Below are 19,555 nucleotides of genomic sequence, written 5' to 3' on the forward strand. Positions count from 1 at the left end.
AGTTTCTCTGTATGTGTAATTGTATTGTGTTGAGGTGTCTCTGGTCCTGTAGAGTTTCTCTGTATGTGTAATTGTATTGTGTTGAGGTGTCTCTGGTCCTGTAGAGTTTCTCTGTATGTGTAATTGTATTGTGTTGAGGTGTCTCTGGTCCTGTAGAGTTTCTCTGTATGTGTAATTGTATTGTGTTGAGGTGTCTCTGGTCCTGTAGAGTTTCTCTGTATGTGGTGTATTGTGTTGAGGTGTCTCTGGTCCTGTAGGTTTCTCTGTATGTGTAATTGTATTGTGTTGAGTGTCTCTGGTCCTGTAGAGTTTCTCTGTATGTGTAATTGTATTGTGTTGAGGTGTCTCTGGTCCTGTAGAGTTTCTCTGTATGTGTAATTGTATTGTGTTGAGGTGTCTCTGGTCCTGTAGAGTTTCTCTGTATGTGTAATTGTATTGTGTTGAGGTGTCTCTGGTCCTGTAGAGTATCTCTGGATGTGTAATTGTATTGTGTTGAGGTGTCTCTGGTCCTGTAGAGTTTCTCTGTATGTGTAATTGTATTGTGTTTCTCTGATGTGTGTAAGTGTCTCTGGTCCTGTAGAGTTTCTCTGTATGTGTAATTGTGTTGAGGTGTCTCTGGTCCTGTAGAGTTTCTCTGTATGTGTAATTGTGTTGAGGTGTCTCTGGTCCTGTAGAGTATCTCTGTATGTGTAATTGTATTGTATTGAGGTGTCGCTGGTCCTGTAGAGTTTCTCTGTATGTGTAATTGTATTGAGGTGTCTCTGGTCCTGTAGAGTATCTCTGTATGTGTAATTGTATTGTGTTGAGGTGTCTCTGGTCCTGTAGAGTTTCTCTGTATGTGTAATTGTATGTGTTGAGGTGTCTCTGGTCCTGTAGAGTTTCTCTGTATGTGTAATTGTATTGTGTTGAGGTGTCTCTGGTCCTGTAGAGTTTCTCTGTATGTGTAATTGTATTGTGTTGTGGTGTCTCTGGTCCTGTAGAGTTTCTCTGTATGTGTAATTGTATTGTTGAGGTGTCTCTGGTCCTGTAGAGTTTCTCTGTATGTGTAATTGTATTGTGTTGAGGTGTCTCTGGTCCTGTAGAGTTTCTCTGTATGTAATTGTATTGTGTTGAGGTGTCTCTGGTCCTGTAGAGTTTCTCTGTATGTGTAATTGTATTGTGTTGAGGTGTCTCTGGTCCTGTAGAGTTTCTCTGTATGTGTAATTGTATTGTGTTGAGGTGTCTCTGGTCCTGTAGAGTTTCTCTGTATGTGTAATTGTATTGTGTTGAGGTGTCTCTGGTCCCGTAGAGTTTCTCTGTATGTGTGTTGAGGTGTCTCTGGTCCGTAGAGTTTCTCTGTGTAATTAGTGTATTGTGTTGAGGTGTCTCTGGTCCTGTAGAGTTTCTCTGTATGTGTAATTGTATTGTGTTGAGGTGTCTCTGGTCCTGTAGAGTTTCTCTGTATGTGTAATTGTATTGTGTTGAGGGTGTCTCTGGTCCTGTAGAGTTTCTCTGTATGTGTAATTGTATTGTGTTGAGGTGTCTCTGGTCCTGTAGAGTTTCTCTGTATGTGCAGGTGTATTGTGTTGAGGTGTCTCTGGTCCTGTAGAGTTTCTCTGTATGTGTAATTGTATTGTGTTGAGGTGTCTCTGGTCCTGTAGAGTTTCTCTGTATGTGTAATTGTATTGTGTTGAGGTGTCTCTGGTCCTGTAGAGTTTCTCTGTATGTAATTGTATTGTGTTGAGGTGTCTCTGAGGTCCTGTAGGGGATTTCTCTGTATGTGTAGTGAGGTGTCTCTGGTCCTGTAGAGTTTCTGTATGTGTAATTGTATTGTGTTGTGGTGTCTCTGGTCCTGTAGAGTTTCTCTGTATGTATGGTGTATTGTGTATGTATCTCTGTATGTGTTATTGTATTGTGTTGAGGTGTCTCTGGTCCTGTAGAGTTTCTCTGTATGTGTAATTGTATTGTGTTGAGTGTCTCTGGTCCTGTAGAGTCTCTGTATGTGTAATTGTATTGTGTTGAGGTGTCTCTGGTCCTGTAGAGTTTCTCTGTATGTAATTGTATGTGTGTTGAGGTGTCTCTGGTCCTGTAGAGTTTCTCTGTATGTGTAATTGTATTGTGTATTTGAGGTGTCTCTGGTCCTGTAGAGTTTCTCTGTATGTGTAATTGTATTGTGTTGAGGTGTCTCTGGTCCTGTAGAGTTTCTCTGTATGTGTAATTGTATTGTGTTGAGGTGTCTCTGGTCCTGTAGAGTTTCTCTGTATGTGTAATTGTATTGTGTTGAGGTGTCTCTGGTCCTAGAGTATCTCTGTATGTGTAATTGTATTGTGTTGAGGTGTCTCTGGTCCTGTAGAGTTTCTCTGTATGTAATTGTATTGTGTTGAGGTGTCTCTGGTCCTGTAGAGTTTCTCTGTATGTGTAATTGTATTGTGTTGAGGAAATTTCTCTGGTCTCTGGTAGAGTTTCTCTGTATGTGTAATTGTATTGTGTTGAGGTGTCTCTGGTCCTGTAGAGTTTCTCTGTATGTGTAATTGTATTGTGTTGAGGTGTCTCTGGTCCTGTAGAGTTTCTCTGTATGTGTAATTGTATTGTGTTGAGGTGTCTCTGGTCCTGTAGAGTTTCTCTGTATGTGTAATTGTATTGTGTTGAGGTGTCTCTGGTCCTGTAGAGTTTCTCTGTATGTGTAATTGTATTGTGTTGAGGTGTCTCTGGTCCTGTAGAGTTTCTCTGTATGTGTAATTGTATTGTGTTGAGGTGTCTCTGGTCCTGTAGAGTTTCTCTGTATGTGTAATTGTATTGTGTTGTGGTGTCTCTGGTCCTCTAGGTTTCTCTGTATGTGTAATTGTATTGTGTTGAGGTGTCTCTGGTTCTCTGTATGTGTAATTGTATTGTGTTGAGGTGTCTCTGGTCCTGTAGAGTTTCTCTGTATGTGTAATTGTATTGTGTTGAGGTGTCTCTGGTCCTGTAATCTGTATGTGTGTATTGTGAGGTGTCTCTGGTCCTGTAGAGTTTCTCTGTATGTGTAATTGTATTGTGTTGAGGTGTCTCTGGTCCTGTAGAGTTTCTCTGTATGTGTAATTGTATTGTGTTGAGGTGTCTCTGGTCCTGTAGAGTTTCTCTGTATGTGTAATTGTATTGTGTTGTGGTGTCTCTGGTCCTGTAGAGTTTCTCTGTATGTGTAATTGTATTGTGTTGAGGTGTCTCTGGTCCTGTAGAGTTTCTCTGTATGTGTAATTGTATTGTGTTGAGGTGTCTCTGGTCCTGTAGAGTTTCTCTGTATGTGTAATTGTATTGTGTTGAGGTGTCTCTCTGGTCCTGTAGAGTTTCTCTGTATGTGTAATTGTATTGTGTTGAGGTGTCTCTGGTCCTGTAGAGTTTCTCTGTATGTGTAATTGTATTGTGTTGAGGTGTCTCTGGTCCTGTAGAGTTTCTCTGTATGTGTAATTGTATTGTGTTGAGGTGTCTCTGGTCCTGTAGAGTTTCTCTGTATGTGTAATTGTATTGTGTTGAGGTGTCTCTGGTCCTGTAGAGTTTCTCTGTATGTGTAATTGTATTGTGTTGAGGTGTCTCTGGTCCTGTAGAGTTCTCTGTATGTGTAATTGTATTGTGTTAGGTGTCTCTGGTCCTGTAGAGTTTCTCTGTATGTGTAATTGTATTGTGTTGAGGTGTCTCTGGTCCTGTCACCTGTATGGTGTTCATGACACCGTTGGCCAGCACGGCCATCTTGCCCGCCACAGTCTTCACCCCCTGTTTGAACTGAGCAATGTCTGGCCCCGTCGGCAGCACACTCTCATAACCTGCTGCCCCTACAGAGACAGAGATCAAACTGGTATGAGAATTTTGTTATCAATATTCATAAACTTCAATTAATCTACTCAGTCTGCAACCCAGAGTTTGTAAGATTCTGGTTGAATGAAACAGAAAGGAGTCCCAGCTAACAATAAACAAATGGTTTATTCACGGGAACATTCTCCAGTCCATTATACAAAAACATCCATTTTATACTTGCTCTTTACTTACGCACATACTTTCACACAAACAGTAGGTATCCTACACACATACATACACACAAACAGTAGATATCCTACACACATACATACACACAAACAGTAGATATCCTACGGTCATACATACACACAAACAGTAGGTATCCTACACACATACATACACACAAACAGTAGATATCCTACGGTCATACATACACACAAACAGTAGATATCCTACACACATACATACACACACACAAACAGTAGGTATCCTACACACATACACACACACAAACAGTAGGTATCCTACACACATACACACACAAACAGTAGGTATCCTACACACATACATACACACAAACAGTAGATATATCATACACACAAACAAACAGTACACATACATACACACAAACAGTAGATATCCTACACACATACATACACACAAACAGTAGATATCCTATACATACACACTACAGTAGGTATCCTACACACATACATACACACAAACAGTAGATATCCTACACACATACATACACACAAACAGTAGATATCCTACACACATACATACACACAAACAGTAGATATCCTACGGTCATACATACACACAAACAGTAGATATCATACATACACACAAACAGTAGATATCCTACGGTCATACATACACACAAACAGTAGATATCCTACACACATACACACAAACAGTAGATATCCTACGGTCATACATACACACAAACAGTAGATATCCTACGGTCATACATACACACAAACAGTAGATATCCTACACACATACATACACACAAACAGTAGATATCCTACACACATACATACACACAAACAGTAGATATCCTACACACACAGTAGATATCCTACACACATACATACACACAAACAGTAGATATCCTACACACATACATACACACAAACAGTAGATATCCTACACACATACATACACACAAACAGTAGGTATCCTACACACATACATACACACAAACAGTAGATATCCTACACACATACATACACACAAACAGTAGATATCCTACGGTCATACATACACACAAACAGTAGATATCCTACGGTCATACATACACACAAACAGTAGATATCCTACACACATACATACACACAGTAGGTATCCTACACACATACTTCCACACAAACAGTAGGTGAGTTTTATCCTTCTCCATAGTTCTCACCACTGTGTATCACTACCCAGCCGACAGTTCCATTCCCCCGAGGTTAGTGAGACCTTGAGAAGTACTCCCTGTCCTCATAAGTTCCTCAGAGTTCTAGCCAGGTCTGTTCAAACACAGTTTAATTGTTCTCTGTATTTTCTTAGGCACACACATTTCTCTCCCTCCCAGTCCAACCTAGTTGGACTTATGTTTAATAATTTAATGATTCCTTATCCATGCTACATAAACTATAATCCCAAATGGTTAAGTTTCAGGGTAGAAATATTTAATCATTATCTATAAACATATAAATGATTTTATCACAAACAAACATTAACAAATACTCAAACACACCCTCAACTTGCTGCCCCTACAGAGACAGAGACAGATCACAAACACACACACAACATTAACCCTTACCTGTGTCACGGTCACTCCCGTCCCCAAACAGGTCAGCAGAGCTGATGGACGTGTTGCCAGACAGGCCCTCCAGACGTGTCTTGGCCTCATACTGGGGAATGACAGAACAATACCATCTCATTCGCTTGACTAGTCAACACCAACGACACAATCTCATTAGTTTAGGGTTGATCCCATTTAGACTGGTCGATTGTTTGGTCAATATGCTGCTGGTCGACCAATATTTCTTTAGTTGAGCAGTCAGTCGCAATATTATATATATTTTACAATTGTGCACAAGACACCTGGATGATTGGACTGATCCATTGTGGAGGCCGTGGGGGATGGAACAGTCCATCACTAAGACATGTCTGATTGGAGGCCGTGGGGGATGGAACAGTCCATCACTAAGACATGTCTGATTGGACTGATCCATTGTGGAGGCCGTGGGGGATGGAACAGTCCATCACTAAGACATGTGCTACTGAAATTCTATATGGTTACATTACATAAGAACAATGGTGCAACACTAATAAAAATATTATTTTATAACAAATGCGCTTGGATAGCAGTTGCTGTCCGCGGTTCTGAAACATCAGTGCACTGTTGAATTGGTGCCTTTCCTGGACCATGTTGCTATGTGGATAATAGCGGAGTTAACCAGCATATTGGTGTTGAGAACAATGTGGCGGAGAAAACAGTGGGGTGAGGAGACGAGGAAACAGCCCAGTGGAGTGAGGAGACGAGGAAACAGCCCAGTGGAGTGAGGAGACGAGGAAACAGCCCAGTGGAGTGAGGAGACGAGGAAACAGCCCAGTGGAGTGAGGAGACGAGGAAACAGCCCAGTGGAGTGAGGAGACGAGGAAACAGCCCAGTGGAGTGAGGAGACGAGGAAACAGCCCAGTGGAGTGAGGAGACGAGGAAACAGCCCTTGCCTAAATTGTCTAGTCACAAAATGCCGGATACAGCAATTTCACAAATTAGGCAATAAAAAAATCTTTGCTATGTTTTAACAAAGGATTTAGAATGTGTTTCATTAGATGAGCCTCTGGTATTACACTGGACAAAAAAAGGCCCCAGAAATGTTTCATACGCAACCTTACTTCTCTCAAATTTTGTGCACAAATTTGTTTTACATCCCTGTTAGTGAGCATTTCTCCTTCGCCAAGATAATCCATCCACCTGACAGGTGTGGCATATCAAGAAGCTGATTAAACAGCATGATTCATTACGCAGGTGCACCTTGTGCTAGGGACAATTAAGGCCACTCTAAAATGTGCAGTTTTGTCACTCAACACAATGCCACAGATGTCTCAAGATGAGGGAGCGTGCAATTTTTTTTTTAAATCTTTTTTTTTAACCAGGCAAGTCAGTTAAGAACATATTCTTATTTTCAATGACGGCCTGGGAACAGTGAAACTGCCTGTTCAGGGGCAGAACGACAGATTTGTACCTTGTCAGCTCGGGGGTTTGAACTCACAACCTTCCGGTTACTAGTCCGGTTACTAGTCCAACGCTCTAACCACTAGGCTATGCTGCCGCCCCATTTGGCATACTCGCTGCAGGAAAGTCCACCAGAGCTGTTGCCAGATATTTTAATGTTCATTTCTCTACCATAAGCCACCTCCAACATCGTTTTAGAGAATTTGTCAGTACGTCCATCCTGCCTCACAACCACAAACCACATATTTGGTGTCTTGTGGGCGAGCGGTTTACTGATGTTCTCAACGTTGACAGAGTGCCCCACACGTAGTGGGAGGATGGTATGAGGGGGTGGGGTGGTATGGGCAGGCATAAGCTACGGACAACGAACACAATTGCATTTTATCGAAGGCAATTTGACTGCACAGAGACACCGTGATGAGACCCAGCATATTGGTGTTGTGCCATTCATCCACCGCCATCACCTCGGCCCCATGTTGCAAGGATCTGTACACAATTCCTGGAAGCTGAAAATTTCCCACTTATTCCATGTTGCCCATTGAGCATGTGCGGGATGCTATGGATCGACGTGTACGACAGCGTGTTCCAGTTCCCAGCCAATATCCAGCAACTTTGACAACCATTGAAGAGAAGTGGGACAATATCCCACAGGCCACAATCAACAGCCTGATCAACTCTATGTGAAGGTGAGGTGTCACGCTACATGAGGCAAATGGTCACACCAGATACTGACTGGTTTCCTGATCCACATTTTTTAAAAATGGAAAGAAAGAAAGAACAGAATACTCTCGGTCAACCAATATTTAAATTGATTTTACAGGGACAGCCCTACATTAGCTAGACAACACCATCTCATGAGACTAGTCAACACCTGTTCAGGAGTCTTATGGCTTGGGGGTAAAAACTGTTGAGAAGCCTTTTTGTCCTAGACTTGGCACTCCGGTACCGCTTGCCATACGGTAGTAGAGAGAAGTCTATGACTGGGGTGGCTGGAGTCTGACAATTTTCAGGGCCTTCCTCTGACACTGCCTGGTGTAGAGGTCCTGGACGGCAGGCAGCTCTGCCCCAGTGATGTACTGGGCCGTAAGCACTACCCTCTGAAGTGCCTTGCAGGAGGCCAAGCAAATGCTGTATCAGGCAGTGATGCAACCAGTCAGATGTTGCAGCTGTGGAACCTTTTGAGGATCTCAGGACCCATGCCAAATCTTTTTAGTTTCCTGAGGGGGAATAGGCTTTGTCGTGCCCTCTTCACGACTGTCTTAGTGTGTTTGGAACATTCTAGTTTGTTGTTGATGTGGACACCAAGGAATTTGAAGCTCTCAACCTGCTCCACTACAGCCCCGTCGATGAGAATGGGAAAGTGCTAGGTGCTCCTTTTCCTGTAGTCCACAATCATTTCCTTGGTCTTGGTTACGTTGAGGGATAGGTTGTTATTCTGGCACCATCCGACCAGGTCTCTGACCTCCTCCCTAAAGGCTTTCTCATCGTTGTCGGTGATCAGGCCTACCACTGTTGTGTTGTCAGCAAACTTAATGATGGTGTTGGAGTCGTGCCTGGCCATGCAGTCATGGATGAACAGGGAGTACAGGAGGGGACTGAGCACGCACCCCTGGGGAGCTCCCGTGTTGAGGATCAGCGTGGCAGATGTGTTGCTACCGACCCTCACCACCCGGGGACAGCCCGTCAGGAAGTCCAGGATCCAGTTGCAAAGGGAGGTGTTTAGTCCCAGGTTCCTTAGCTTAATAATGAGCCTTGAGGGTACAATGGTGTTGAACGCTGAGCTGTACTCAATGAATAGCATTCTCACATAGGTGTTCCTTTTGTCCAGGTGGGAAAGGGCAGTGTGGAGTGCAATGGAGATCGCATCATCTGTGGATCTGTTTGGGCGGTATGCAAATTACTACTTGGCGTCATGAGACAGCCCTTTTCTGCTCTTCCGAATAAAACCCCCACCGTGAGAATTTCTCAACGGACCATGTTTCTCTCAATTACGAGAGGACAAAGGTTGCAGACCAGCTCACCTCGATAACGAGAGGGCCATGGTTGCAGACCAGCTCACCTCGATAACGAGAGGACAAAGGTTGCAGACCAGCTCACCTCGATAACGAGAGGACAAAGGTTGCAGACCAGCTCACCTCGATAACGAGAGGGCCAAGGTTGCAGACCAGCTCACCTCGATAACGAGAGGACAAAGGTTGCAGACCAGCTCACCTCGATAACGAGAGGACAAAGGTTGGCAGACCAGCTCACCTCGATAACGAGAGGACAAAGGTTGGCAGACCAGCTCACCTCGAGAACGAGAGGGCCAAGGTTGCAGACCAGCTCACCTCGATAACGAGAGGAAAAAGGTTGCAGACCAGCTCACCTCAGACCAGCTCACCTCGATAACGAGAGGAAAAAGGTTGCAGACCAGCTCACCTCGATAACAAGAGGAAAAAGGTTGCAGACCAGCTCACCTCGATAACGAGAGGGCCAAGGTTGCAGACCAGCTCACCTCGATAACGAGAGGGCCAAGGTTGCAGACCAGCTCACCTCGATAACGAGAAGACAAAGGTTGCAGACCAGCTCACCTCGATAACGAGAGGACAAAGGTTGCAGACCAGCTCACCTCGATAACGAGAGGGCCAAGGTTGCAGACCAGCTCACCTCGATAACGAGAGGGCCAAGGTTTGAGACCAGACTGCTGAATCTTTTAACCATACCATGTTGTTAAACTCTTAGACTATCGATACCGACAGAATAAGAACAAGTCTTGGATATTAATTACTAGTCTGCAGCTAGAAATTCGGTATCATTGAACGCGAATACCGACAACCGCTGAAACATCTATTCTACAAAGACATGAATGAATGTCACTCTGAACTATCTATTCTAACCACGATAAAGAGCGGACAGACTCCAAAACAGAAACAAACTTTTCAACAGAGATCCTGACGACACACTGAGCGTAAATATATATATTGATTGCAATTATTTCCGAATGAGTGAGCGTTCATGTGCAAAGGATTAGCATTTCAATTGTTATAATTATCAACTTTGTAGTGTCTGTTATCTCAGTCGAACCCCACTTCCCTTTTGTACACCAAACCGCGATACCGGTTTATCCCACTAGGGAAACTCCACTATCATTTCCTTGTAACTATCTACTGTTTGTTTATGCATTTCTGTGAATTACTTAGTAAATAAATTATTTTAAGACAATTGATGTATGGATGACTCATAGTGAAGACTGGGTTTATGCAGATAACCAACAATTTGGAATGAGACTAACGTGAGGTAAAGAAGAATTCATTAATCAGAAGACTATTGATCAGATATGAAAATATCTGAAAAGTTATATTAGGAAAATTATAACTTTGTAATCTGAATATTTTCCATGGTGACCCGACTTCCTAGTTAATTACAGTTACATGACTAATCAGTTTAATCGCATAATAATAATTACAGAGAGTTATTTGATAAATAGGTCTTCAGTGTTAATGATGCCAAAGACACGACAACACCAACAACACCATCTAATCTTAAAAGTAGAAATAGAATGAAACAAACAGGCATTATATTTTTGCTATATTATAGTGGCCACAATAGTAGAAATCAATCAAGTGCACAAGGCTACATGTGTGCAAAACTAACATTCACTGAGTAAAAAAAATGTAATAATTCCCCCTCATTCACACACAAGTGTCACTGTCAAGTTCAAAGCCATATCTGTGGGTACACATTACTGCATTGTACACTATCTGCCTGTGGATATCTGTTCTACAATGTTCCAGCAGAGCATGAGACCCTTTGTTGGCATAATTGATCTCTTTCAGGCAGAGAGAACACCTGGCCTGCCCCTTTATATTCACTGTATTGAAAAAGTGAGAGGGGGGGGGTGGTGGTGTTCCTTTCACCTCTATAGTGGCATCCAGCTTAAGCCAGGCCCAGCTCCAGCTACACTTCATCCCCGAATACACTTGTTTAACAAGCAACGCCTCATTTTCACCTAATTCTCTCGTTCTGAAAATGAACCACACATTGTAGAGGGAAAACATTAGCAGTTAGTTTGTTAGCTAGTTAACTAATCAACATTTCACACAGATTGCCAGAGTCCAGTAAGCAACTAAAGTGTTATAACTTGAGGAATGGCACAACTTCCGGTGAAACTGGAGGGCGCGTAATTCAAATAAATAATCATAAAATGGATATTAAACATTTCGGTACATACAAATGTCTTATATCGGTTGAAAGCTTAAATTCTTGTTAAACTAACTGCACTGTCCGATTTACAGTAGGCTTTACAGCGAACGCATGCCATGTGATTGTTTGAGGACGGCACCCCACACCGGCACAGGTTTCATAAATTCACAAATAGCGATTAAAATATTCACTTACTTTTTGAACATTTTCCTCTGATTTGTCATCCAAAGGGTCCCAGCTATAACATGCGATGTAGTTTTTTTTAGATAAAAATCCTTTTTTTATATCCCAAAAGGTCTGTTTAGTTGGCGCCATCGATTTGAGTAATCCACTCTGTTCAACATGCAGGACAGGAATCTGAAAATATACCCCTAAACTTTGTTTCAACAAGTCAAAATACGTTTATATTTAATCCTCAGATTCCCTAAAATGTAATTAAACTAATAATATTTCATACAGAAGGAAGTATGTTCAATAGGAAAACGATATTTGCAAGTGCGTGTCCTTTTTCATCGCGCGCATACACGAATGTCCAAGTCTGTGTCCCTGTAGTAAAACTCAATATTCTTACTCGTTTTGGAAGAAACAAGCCTGAAACCTTGAACAAAGACGACCGACCCAGTGGAAGCCACAAGAATTGCAATATGGGAGCTGGAATTGAGTATGCCCCTATACTTTCCATTGTAACAGCACGGGCTCTTAAAAAATAAAAAATCTGGTTGGTTTGTCTTTGGATTTTCTCCTACCATGTCTATTGTGTTATAGTCTCATACATTATTTTAACATTTATACAAACTTCAAAGTGTTTTTTCCAATGGTACCAATTATATGCATATCCTGGCTTCAGGGCCTAAGTAACAGGCAGTTTACTTTGGGCACATCAGTCAGGCGGAATTGAGAAAAATGACCCTAGCCTGAAGAAATACTATAGCGAATTGGTTAGGTTACTAATGTTAGCTCATCTGATGTTGTAATGTCAGCTTGCTAACGTTAGCTGTCTGGCTTTAATAGCCAGCTAATTTAAATGCGGCACGCTTTGCTTTTAAGTTTCCGTTCAGGTTGACAGGTGGCTTGGTATTTGTTGGTAATACAGTGGTGTAACTTTACCTCGGCATAGCTCTCGCGGCCAAAGAACATGTCGGAAGAGATGGCCTTGGCGTTGGAAAACTCAGCCGGGCCTCGCCGAGCTCGGACACGGGTGCCGCCGTCTCCGCCTTCCGCCCGACTGGGCCAAGTTCTCCGATAGGCTGGATGCTGGGGTATCACCTCCTCTTTAGGCTCCTCATTCTCCAGGGCCCAGGAGGAGGTGAAGGAGGCCACTCCCCCATCAGAGTCCCACCGCGAGCCGAAGCCGCCGCCCGCCGTGAACGGGTTGTCCTTGTACCTGTCCCAACAAACACACACAGAGGCAGAGGCAGGGATAGATCCAATGTTGTTGGTCAGGGTAGGGGATAGATCCAATGTTGTTGGTCAGGTAGGGATAGATTCAATGTTGTTGGTCAGGTAGGGATACACAAGGACACATTCATAATAGATTAGACCTGAGGAAACAGAGGTAGATGAAGGGATATATTACACAGACCCAAGGCTCTACCCTAACCCACAGACCCAAGGCTCTACCTAACCCACAGACCAAGGCTCTACCCTAACCCACAGACCCAAGGCTCTACCCTAACCCACAGACCCAAGGCTCTACCTAACCCACAGACCCAAGGCTCTACCTAACCCACAGACCCAAGGCTCTACCCTAACCCACAGACCCAAGGCTCTGCCTAACCCCATAGACCCAAGGCTCTACCTAACCCATAGACCCAAGGCTCTACCCCTAACCCACAGACCCAAGGCTCCACCCCTAACCCATAGACCCAAGGCTCCACCTAACCCACAGACCCAAGGCTCCACTAACCCACAGACCAAGGACTCCTACCTAACCCACAGACCCAAGGCTCTACCCCTAACCCCACAGACCCAAGGCTCCACCCTAACCCACAAGGACCCAAGGCTCTACCCTAACCCATAGACCCAAGGCTCTACCCCTAACCCATAGACCCAAGGCTCTACCTAACCCCACAGACCCAAGGCTCCTACCCCTAACCCACATAGACCCAGGCTTTACCCTAACCCACAGACCCAAGGCTCTACCCCTAACCCATAGACCCAAGGCTTTACCCTAACCCACAGACCTAGGGCTCTACACTAACCTGGACCCAAGACTCTTAGATAATTATGAAAGGATTGGATGGGTGTCTTAGCAAGATGAAGACAGGTATATAAGCCTATCTGAAGGCAAGTTGGATCCATTACCATATTGTTAATACCAATCCAATCCTTTCAGCTGTAGCACAACAACCCCCGTGCCTGGGAGGTAGCTAGCTTGGGGTTGGAAGTCCATTTGGGGTGGACAGAAACCCATTTTTCCTACTACTCCATAGGAGAAGACATTCCGATCTGTTTGGGGTGTGCCAGTACTTAGGGGGTCCGGAGGAGAAGCCGGTTCATCCAACATGTCAGTTTGGGCGAGGTGAGGACTTGGCCCCCAAAGAGAAGGCGTCTCCTGCTCAATCACCTGCATCTCTGACATCACTGAGTGAGATATGGTGCTGGAATACGCAGAATACACACTCACTTAAGTCATGTCCGCACACAATAATGTACTGCAACACAATCTACACACACACAGACACCGTAAAAACACATTAACACCACTGAAGATAATTAAAGCCACACCCCTGTAACATGGCATCCCATCAAAGAGTGGGACACCAACCAAAGCGTAAAGGGATACTTGGGATTTTTGGCAATTAGGACCTTTATCTACATCCCCAGAGTCGTCAGATCAGCTCCTTTATCTACTACCCCAGAGTCAGATCAGCTCCTTTATCTACTTCCCCAGAGTCGTCAGATCAACTCCTTTATCTACTACCCCAGAGTCAGATCAGCTCCTTTATCTACTACCCCAGAGTCGTCAGATCAACTCCTTTATCTACTACCCCAGAGTCAGATCAGCTCCTTTATCTACTACCCCAGAGTAGTCAGATCAACTCCTTTATCTACTTCCCCAGAGTCGTCAGATGAACTCCTTTATCTACTTCCCCAGAGTCGTCAGATCAACTCCTTTATCTACTTCCCCAGAGTCGTCAGATCAAATCCTTTATCTACTAGCCCAGAGTCAGATCAACTCCTTTATCTACTAGCCCAGAGTCAGATCAGCTCCTTTATCTACTACCCCAGATCAGAGCTTTATCTACTTCCAGATACTCTATCTACTACCCCAGTCAGATCAACTCCTTTATCTACTACCCAGAGTCAGATCAACTCCTTTATCTACTTCCCCAAAATTACGTCAGATCAGCTCCTTTATCTACTACCGTCAGATCAGCTCCTTTATCTACTACCCCAGAGTCAGATCAACTCCTTTATCTACTACCCCAGAGTCAGATCAACTCCTTTATCTACTACCCCAGAGTCAGATCAACTCCTTTATCTACTACCCCAGAGTCAGATCGACTCCTTTATCTACTACCCAGAGTCAGAGAGTCAGATCAACTCCTTGATACCATTTTTATGTCTCTGTGTTCAGATACCCATACACTTCAGTCAATGCGCTAACGCTAGTTAGCATTGGCTCCTAAAACTCTCTAACTTCCTTCAAACTTGGCCACGGACTATAAAATGGTGTCCACGAGTCCATCCGACTCTGGGGGAAGTAGATAAAAGAGGCCTCATTGCCAAAATCCCAAAGTATCGTTTAAGCAGGAATGCTATAGCCTACAGAAGTAGCACATGCAAACAGGAAGCACTCATTTGCTATTTGTAGTGCTCAAGGAACACTTATTACATGAAACATTACTGTTCTTTGAAAACATGGTTTGAACACTGATAACTTGATTACCTGCTGCGGTTGCGAAGCCCATGCCCAGTCTCTCAGCCTGCTCTCTCTTCTTACCCTCCATGTTCTGCATCTTCTTGTTGTCCATCTTCCTGTCAATCTCAGCTCCTTGTAGGCCAGGCGCATGGAGGCCACACTGCAAAGAGACACATTTGCCAGATTGTTCTACATTCACTTGCAACTATTTTGGAATTTTAGGAAATTCTCCTCCCGACTAAGTCGTTCTCGTAGTGAAATGATGACCAACATTACCCTCCCTGTGTAAAATGTATTAAGACAATAATTATATATTTTTCTCACGGTTATAGTCCATAATTGTCAGTTACACGATAATAGGATTATTGAGCCAGCGGATGTCACTACTTGCTGTCCTAAAGGATCCTTCCATTCATTTTCTGTACGCAGAAGTAGGCTGCATTATTTATCAACCTCTGAACAGTCTGGCCATGAAGACAGCAAATATTAATATTCTGCAGGAAGAGCAGAATCTGGTGCGGGGTGTTTCCATGCTCTCTGACTGTCAAACTGTGGTTCACTCACATGGACTCCTCTGCCTGTTTCTTAGCATCAGCCGCTTGCTCCTCTCTCTGCTTCTACAGCTACCTGGGCCTGTTTCTCCACCTCCAGAAGCTCTTACTGCTCACCTTCTGGGCCCCCAGGCCCTTCTCTTAGCACCCAGCTGGAGGAGAGAGGAGTACAGAGGAGATGGTTACACACAGCTGGGGACAGATAGAGGAAATGATTGCCCCCCCAGTGGACAAGTGATAGTATTACATTCATGGTTTGATCAACACACTCTTAATTCATTAGCCAGGTTTGGAGATTCTGATTTGGGACCTTTGTTTTTCAGGTCAACGTGACTTATCCAGGAACAACACCGAGCCCTAACTACATGCCAGATCTAGTGCTCCACGTGTTTCCTAATCAGATCACGTGACCAGCCAGAACCCTGCTCCTCACGCAGAGCCCCCTGTCTGAGTGCTAAAGGGGGTGTAACCTACCCCTTTCTTAGTAGTGCTGGGCTTCTTTTTCCCAATGATGGATTGCTTCACATCTGTAACACAAAGCTCATCATGAGAACACTGGTGGACAGCAACAGACCAGGGACTCCCGAGTTGTAATCACTCTGCATAACTTTGAAAAAGGAATGCAAGTTCTACACACACACACACCAATGTTTACCCCTACAAATGCATAGGTGTCCCCCATACATGTGACGCACAAACCGCCGTATGTTTCCCTCTTGTTAAAAGGTGCAAACATTCAGTGTCCTTAGCAGACGCGACACTAAGAACATGTCAACGCAGTCAGATGAGAAATAGCATCCCAACGGTCCTCTTATCCAGTCAGAGCCGTTTGAAGACAAGCCATGTGCTACAGTCAGCAGGGTTTTATCACTGCAGCTGAAGGACAGCACCATTGTCATACACCTGACAGAAATGGTTTCATTAGTTTACGTTACTCTAAAAGTTACGGGACACACAGTTACTATAATAAGTATTCATTGGACTTTCCCCATTGCTCCAAATCATGAAAACCTTTCACACTTTGAGGGCTACATGTTGAATGGTACTGAAGGTCTGTGAAATGCACTGTAAGGTCTGTGACCACCAAATCAGTAAAACCATGTTATGAAATAGACACATGTTGAATGAAACTGCCGTCTGCTGGGTCTGTGACCCAGGGCTACATGTTGAATGAAGGCACTGTAAAGTCTGCTGGAGTCTGTGACGAGGCTGCATGTTGAATGAAAGGCACTGTAAGTCTGCTGGGTCTGTGACCGAGGCTACATGTTGAATGAAAGGCACTGTAAGTCTGCTGGGTCTGTGACCGAGGCTACTGCACTGACTGAGTCTGTGAGGCTACATGTTGAATAGCTGTAAAGTCTGCTGGGTCTGACATGTTGAATGAAAGGCACTGTATTAATGTTGAATGAAGACTAAGTCTGAGGTCTGTGAGAACATGTTGAATGAGCTGTAAGCCTGGGTCTGGCAGGCTACATGTTGAATGAAAGGCACTGTAAGTCTGCTGGGTCTGTTATGTTGTCAGTCTGAGTCTGAGGGAGGGTCTGACTGTTGTATTAATGTTAGAAGACTGGAAGAACAGAAAGCCTTGGCAGTCGCACATTTAGTCAGAGCTGGGAGGAGGGGCGTGTCACAATCAGGTGAGGTGTCAGTCAAGCACAGAACCAACCATGCTTCCTGAAAATCTGGCCAGCCAATGGACTAACGGCAGCTTTTAAAAAGGCGTTCCAATCACCTTTGGGTAGCTGTGGGTTGATCTGACGACAAACGCATGGAGTCCTCCACGGACAAAGCAGACACAGGTGTTACTGAGGGCTCCACGGTCTATGGAAAACCTCCAGTGACTGTATTACAGGGTGGGCTATGTATGGGAGGGGTCCCGGACAATTTGGTGCCTGGTCCAAACATCGAAGGGGGTCTCCAATTCTGGGAGGAGCCAACAAGAGCAGCCTTGCCAGAATATCGGGGGGTTACTGTGGATGTTGAGGTCTGTAAATGGCTGTAACCATCACCTATTCCTTGTTTTTAAGGTCAGCAAAGATCATTGAGAGGTGAGGGAGGCTGTTGTCATGTGAAAGGAGGCAGAGGAGGAACAGGATGTTGGCTGATGACTTACCCCATAGTGACTTTGGGAGATTGCTCAGTGCTCAGTCCCTCAATGCTTGGTCCTTCCTCCAGCTCTGAGACTGTCACATACAATCACAGATCAACTGTCTAATTCAACCTCAGAAACATATGGGAAAGCTCCAGACGAAAGGATAGGAGAGGGGGGACTGTGTGTGTGTGTGTGTGTGTGTGTGTGTGTGTGTGTGTGTGTGTGTGTGTGTGTGTGTGTGTGTGTGTGTGTGTGTGTGTGTGTGTGTGTGTGTGTGTGTGTGTGTGTGTGTGTGTGTGTGTACCTACGAGTGCTGGCGGTGTGGGGGGCTTTGGGTGTGTCCTCCAATAGTTGAGGAGTGAGGGTTCCATTGTGTTCTGTCAGGGAAGGAGAAGCTACATCCTGAGTTAAGCTTGAAGGCTGCAAACACACCAATTCAGTCACATCAAATAACACAACGCATATACACACAGAACCAAACACTACTACACCCACAGAATGAACACAGAAGCACAAAAACACTTGTGTGATTGGTGTGATTTGAACAGTAGCCTCAGGCCTACCTGAGTATGCCTGGTAAAGCACAAGTCTGTCTGTCTCTTCTCTGGGGCGGCAGGCTGGCTGCTCACACTGGATTGGTCGATCCACAGCTGAGAGAGAAAGAGGAAGGGTTAACGGACGCCATTCACACCGACAACTGACATTTACTCCTGAGTTGCTGACCTGCTACACCCTCAGCAACCACTGTGATTATTATTTGAACCTGCTGGTCATCTATGAACGTTTGAACATCTTGAAGAACGATCTGGTCTTAATGACCATGTATTCTTATAATCTCCACCCGGCACAGCCAGAAGAAGACTAGCCTCCCCTCAGAGCCTGGTTCCTCTCTAGGTTTCTAATCTCCACCCGGCACAGCCAGAAGAAGACTAGCCTCCCCTCAGAGCCTGGTTCCTCTCTAGGTTTCTAATCTCCACCCGGCACAGCCAGAAGAAGACTAGCCTCCCCTCAGAGCCTGGTTCCTCTCTAGGTTTCTAATCTCCACCCGGCACAGCCAGAAGAAGACTAGCCTCCCCTCAGAGCCTGGTTCCTCTCTAGGTTTCTAATCTCCACCCGGCACAGCCAGAAGAAGACTAGACCTCCCCTCAGAGCCTGGTTCCTCTCTAGGTTTCTAATCTCCACCCGGCACAGCCAGAAGAAGACTAGCCTCCCCTCAGAGCCTGGTTCCTCTCTAGGTTCCTGCATTTCTAGGGAGTTTTTCCTGGCCACCGTGCTTCTACACCTGCATTGCTTGCGGTTTGGGGTTTTAGGCTGGGTTTCTGTATAGCACTTTATGACATCTGCTGATGTAAGAAGGGCTTTATAAATACATGTGATTCAGATGGCCCAGAGCCAAATCAACCCCTGGCCTCTATAGATGTAGACATCATGAGTCTATACCCACTAGATTTGGGAAAGGAATATGCTGGTCATAGGGACCGTATTGATTTCCCATTTTAAATACAGCTCAGCTCTATCACACCTGCTTAAACAGTTTGGCCCAAACCGAAGACCATAGTTGATGATTCTGAAACTAGCGAAAATATGAAACACCTCTACACACTCACAGCACATTCAAATCTGATTTGGTATCTGCAAAAGCCTTGTGAGGACCTGGAAGTGCATCTGCATGCAGCTGCACCAATAAGAACAGGTCTATCCACAAGACATGAATTCATGCTGCTGGTGACATCACACGTGGAGTTTGCCCACTCGCTGGTGACTCAACAGGCCAATGTGGAGCTGATATGGGTGGCTGTGAGACGGACGAGAGAGGGGGAGTTCGTTGCCTTCTCAGTGGAGGAATAATATCACCGTAGTAATATATAGACATATATAGATAACCA

The 19,555-nt window shown here is 44.5% G+C and overlaps 1 pseudogene; it reads right to left on the reverse strand.

The window, feature by feature from the left end:
* Window positions 1-3,542: 3,542 nt before the first annotated feature.
* LOC124029569 lies at window positions 3,543-18,319 on the reverse strand (annotated as a pseudogene).
* Window positions 18,320-19,555: the final 1,236 nt, after the last annotated feature.

This window comes from Oncorhynchus gorbuscha, unplaced genomic scaffold, assembly GCF_021184085.1.
Source record: "Oncorhynchus gorbuscha isolate QuinsamMale2020 ecotype Even-year unplaced genomic scaffold, OgorEven_v1.0 Un_scaffold_6841, whole genome shotgun sequence".
NCBI classification, from domain to species: Eukaryota; Metazoa; Chordata; class Actinopteri; order Salmoniformes; family Salmonidae; genus Oncorhynchus; species Oncorhynchus gorbuscha.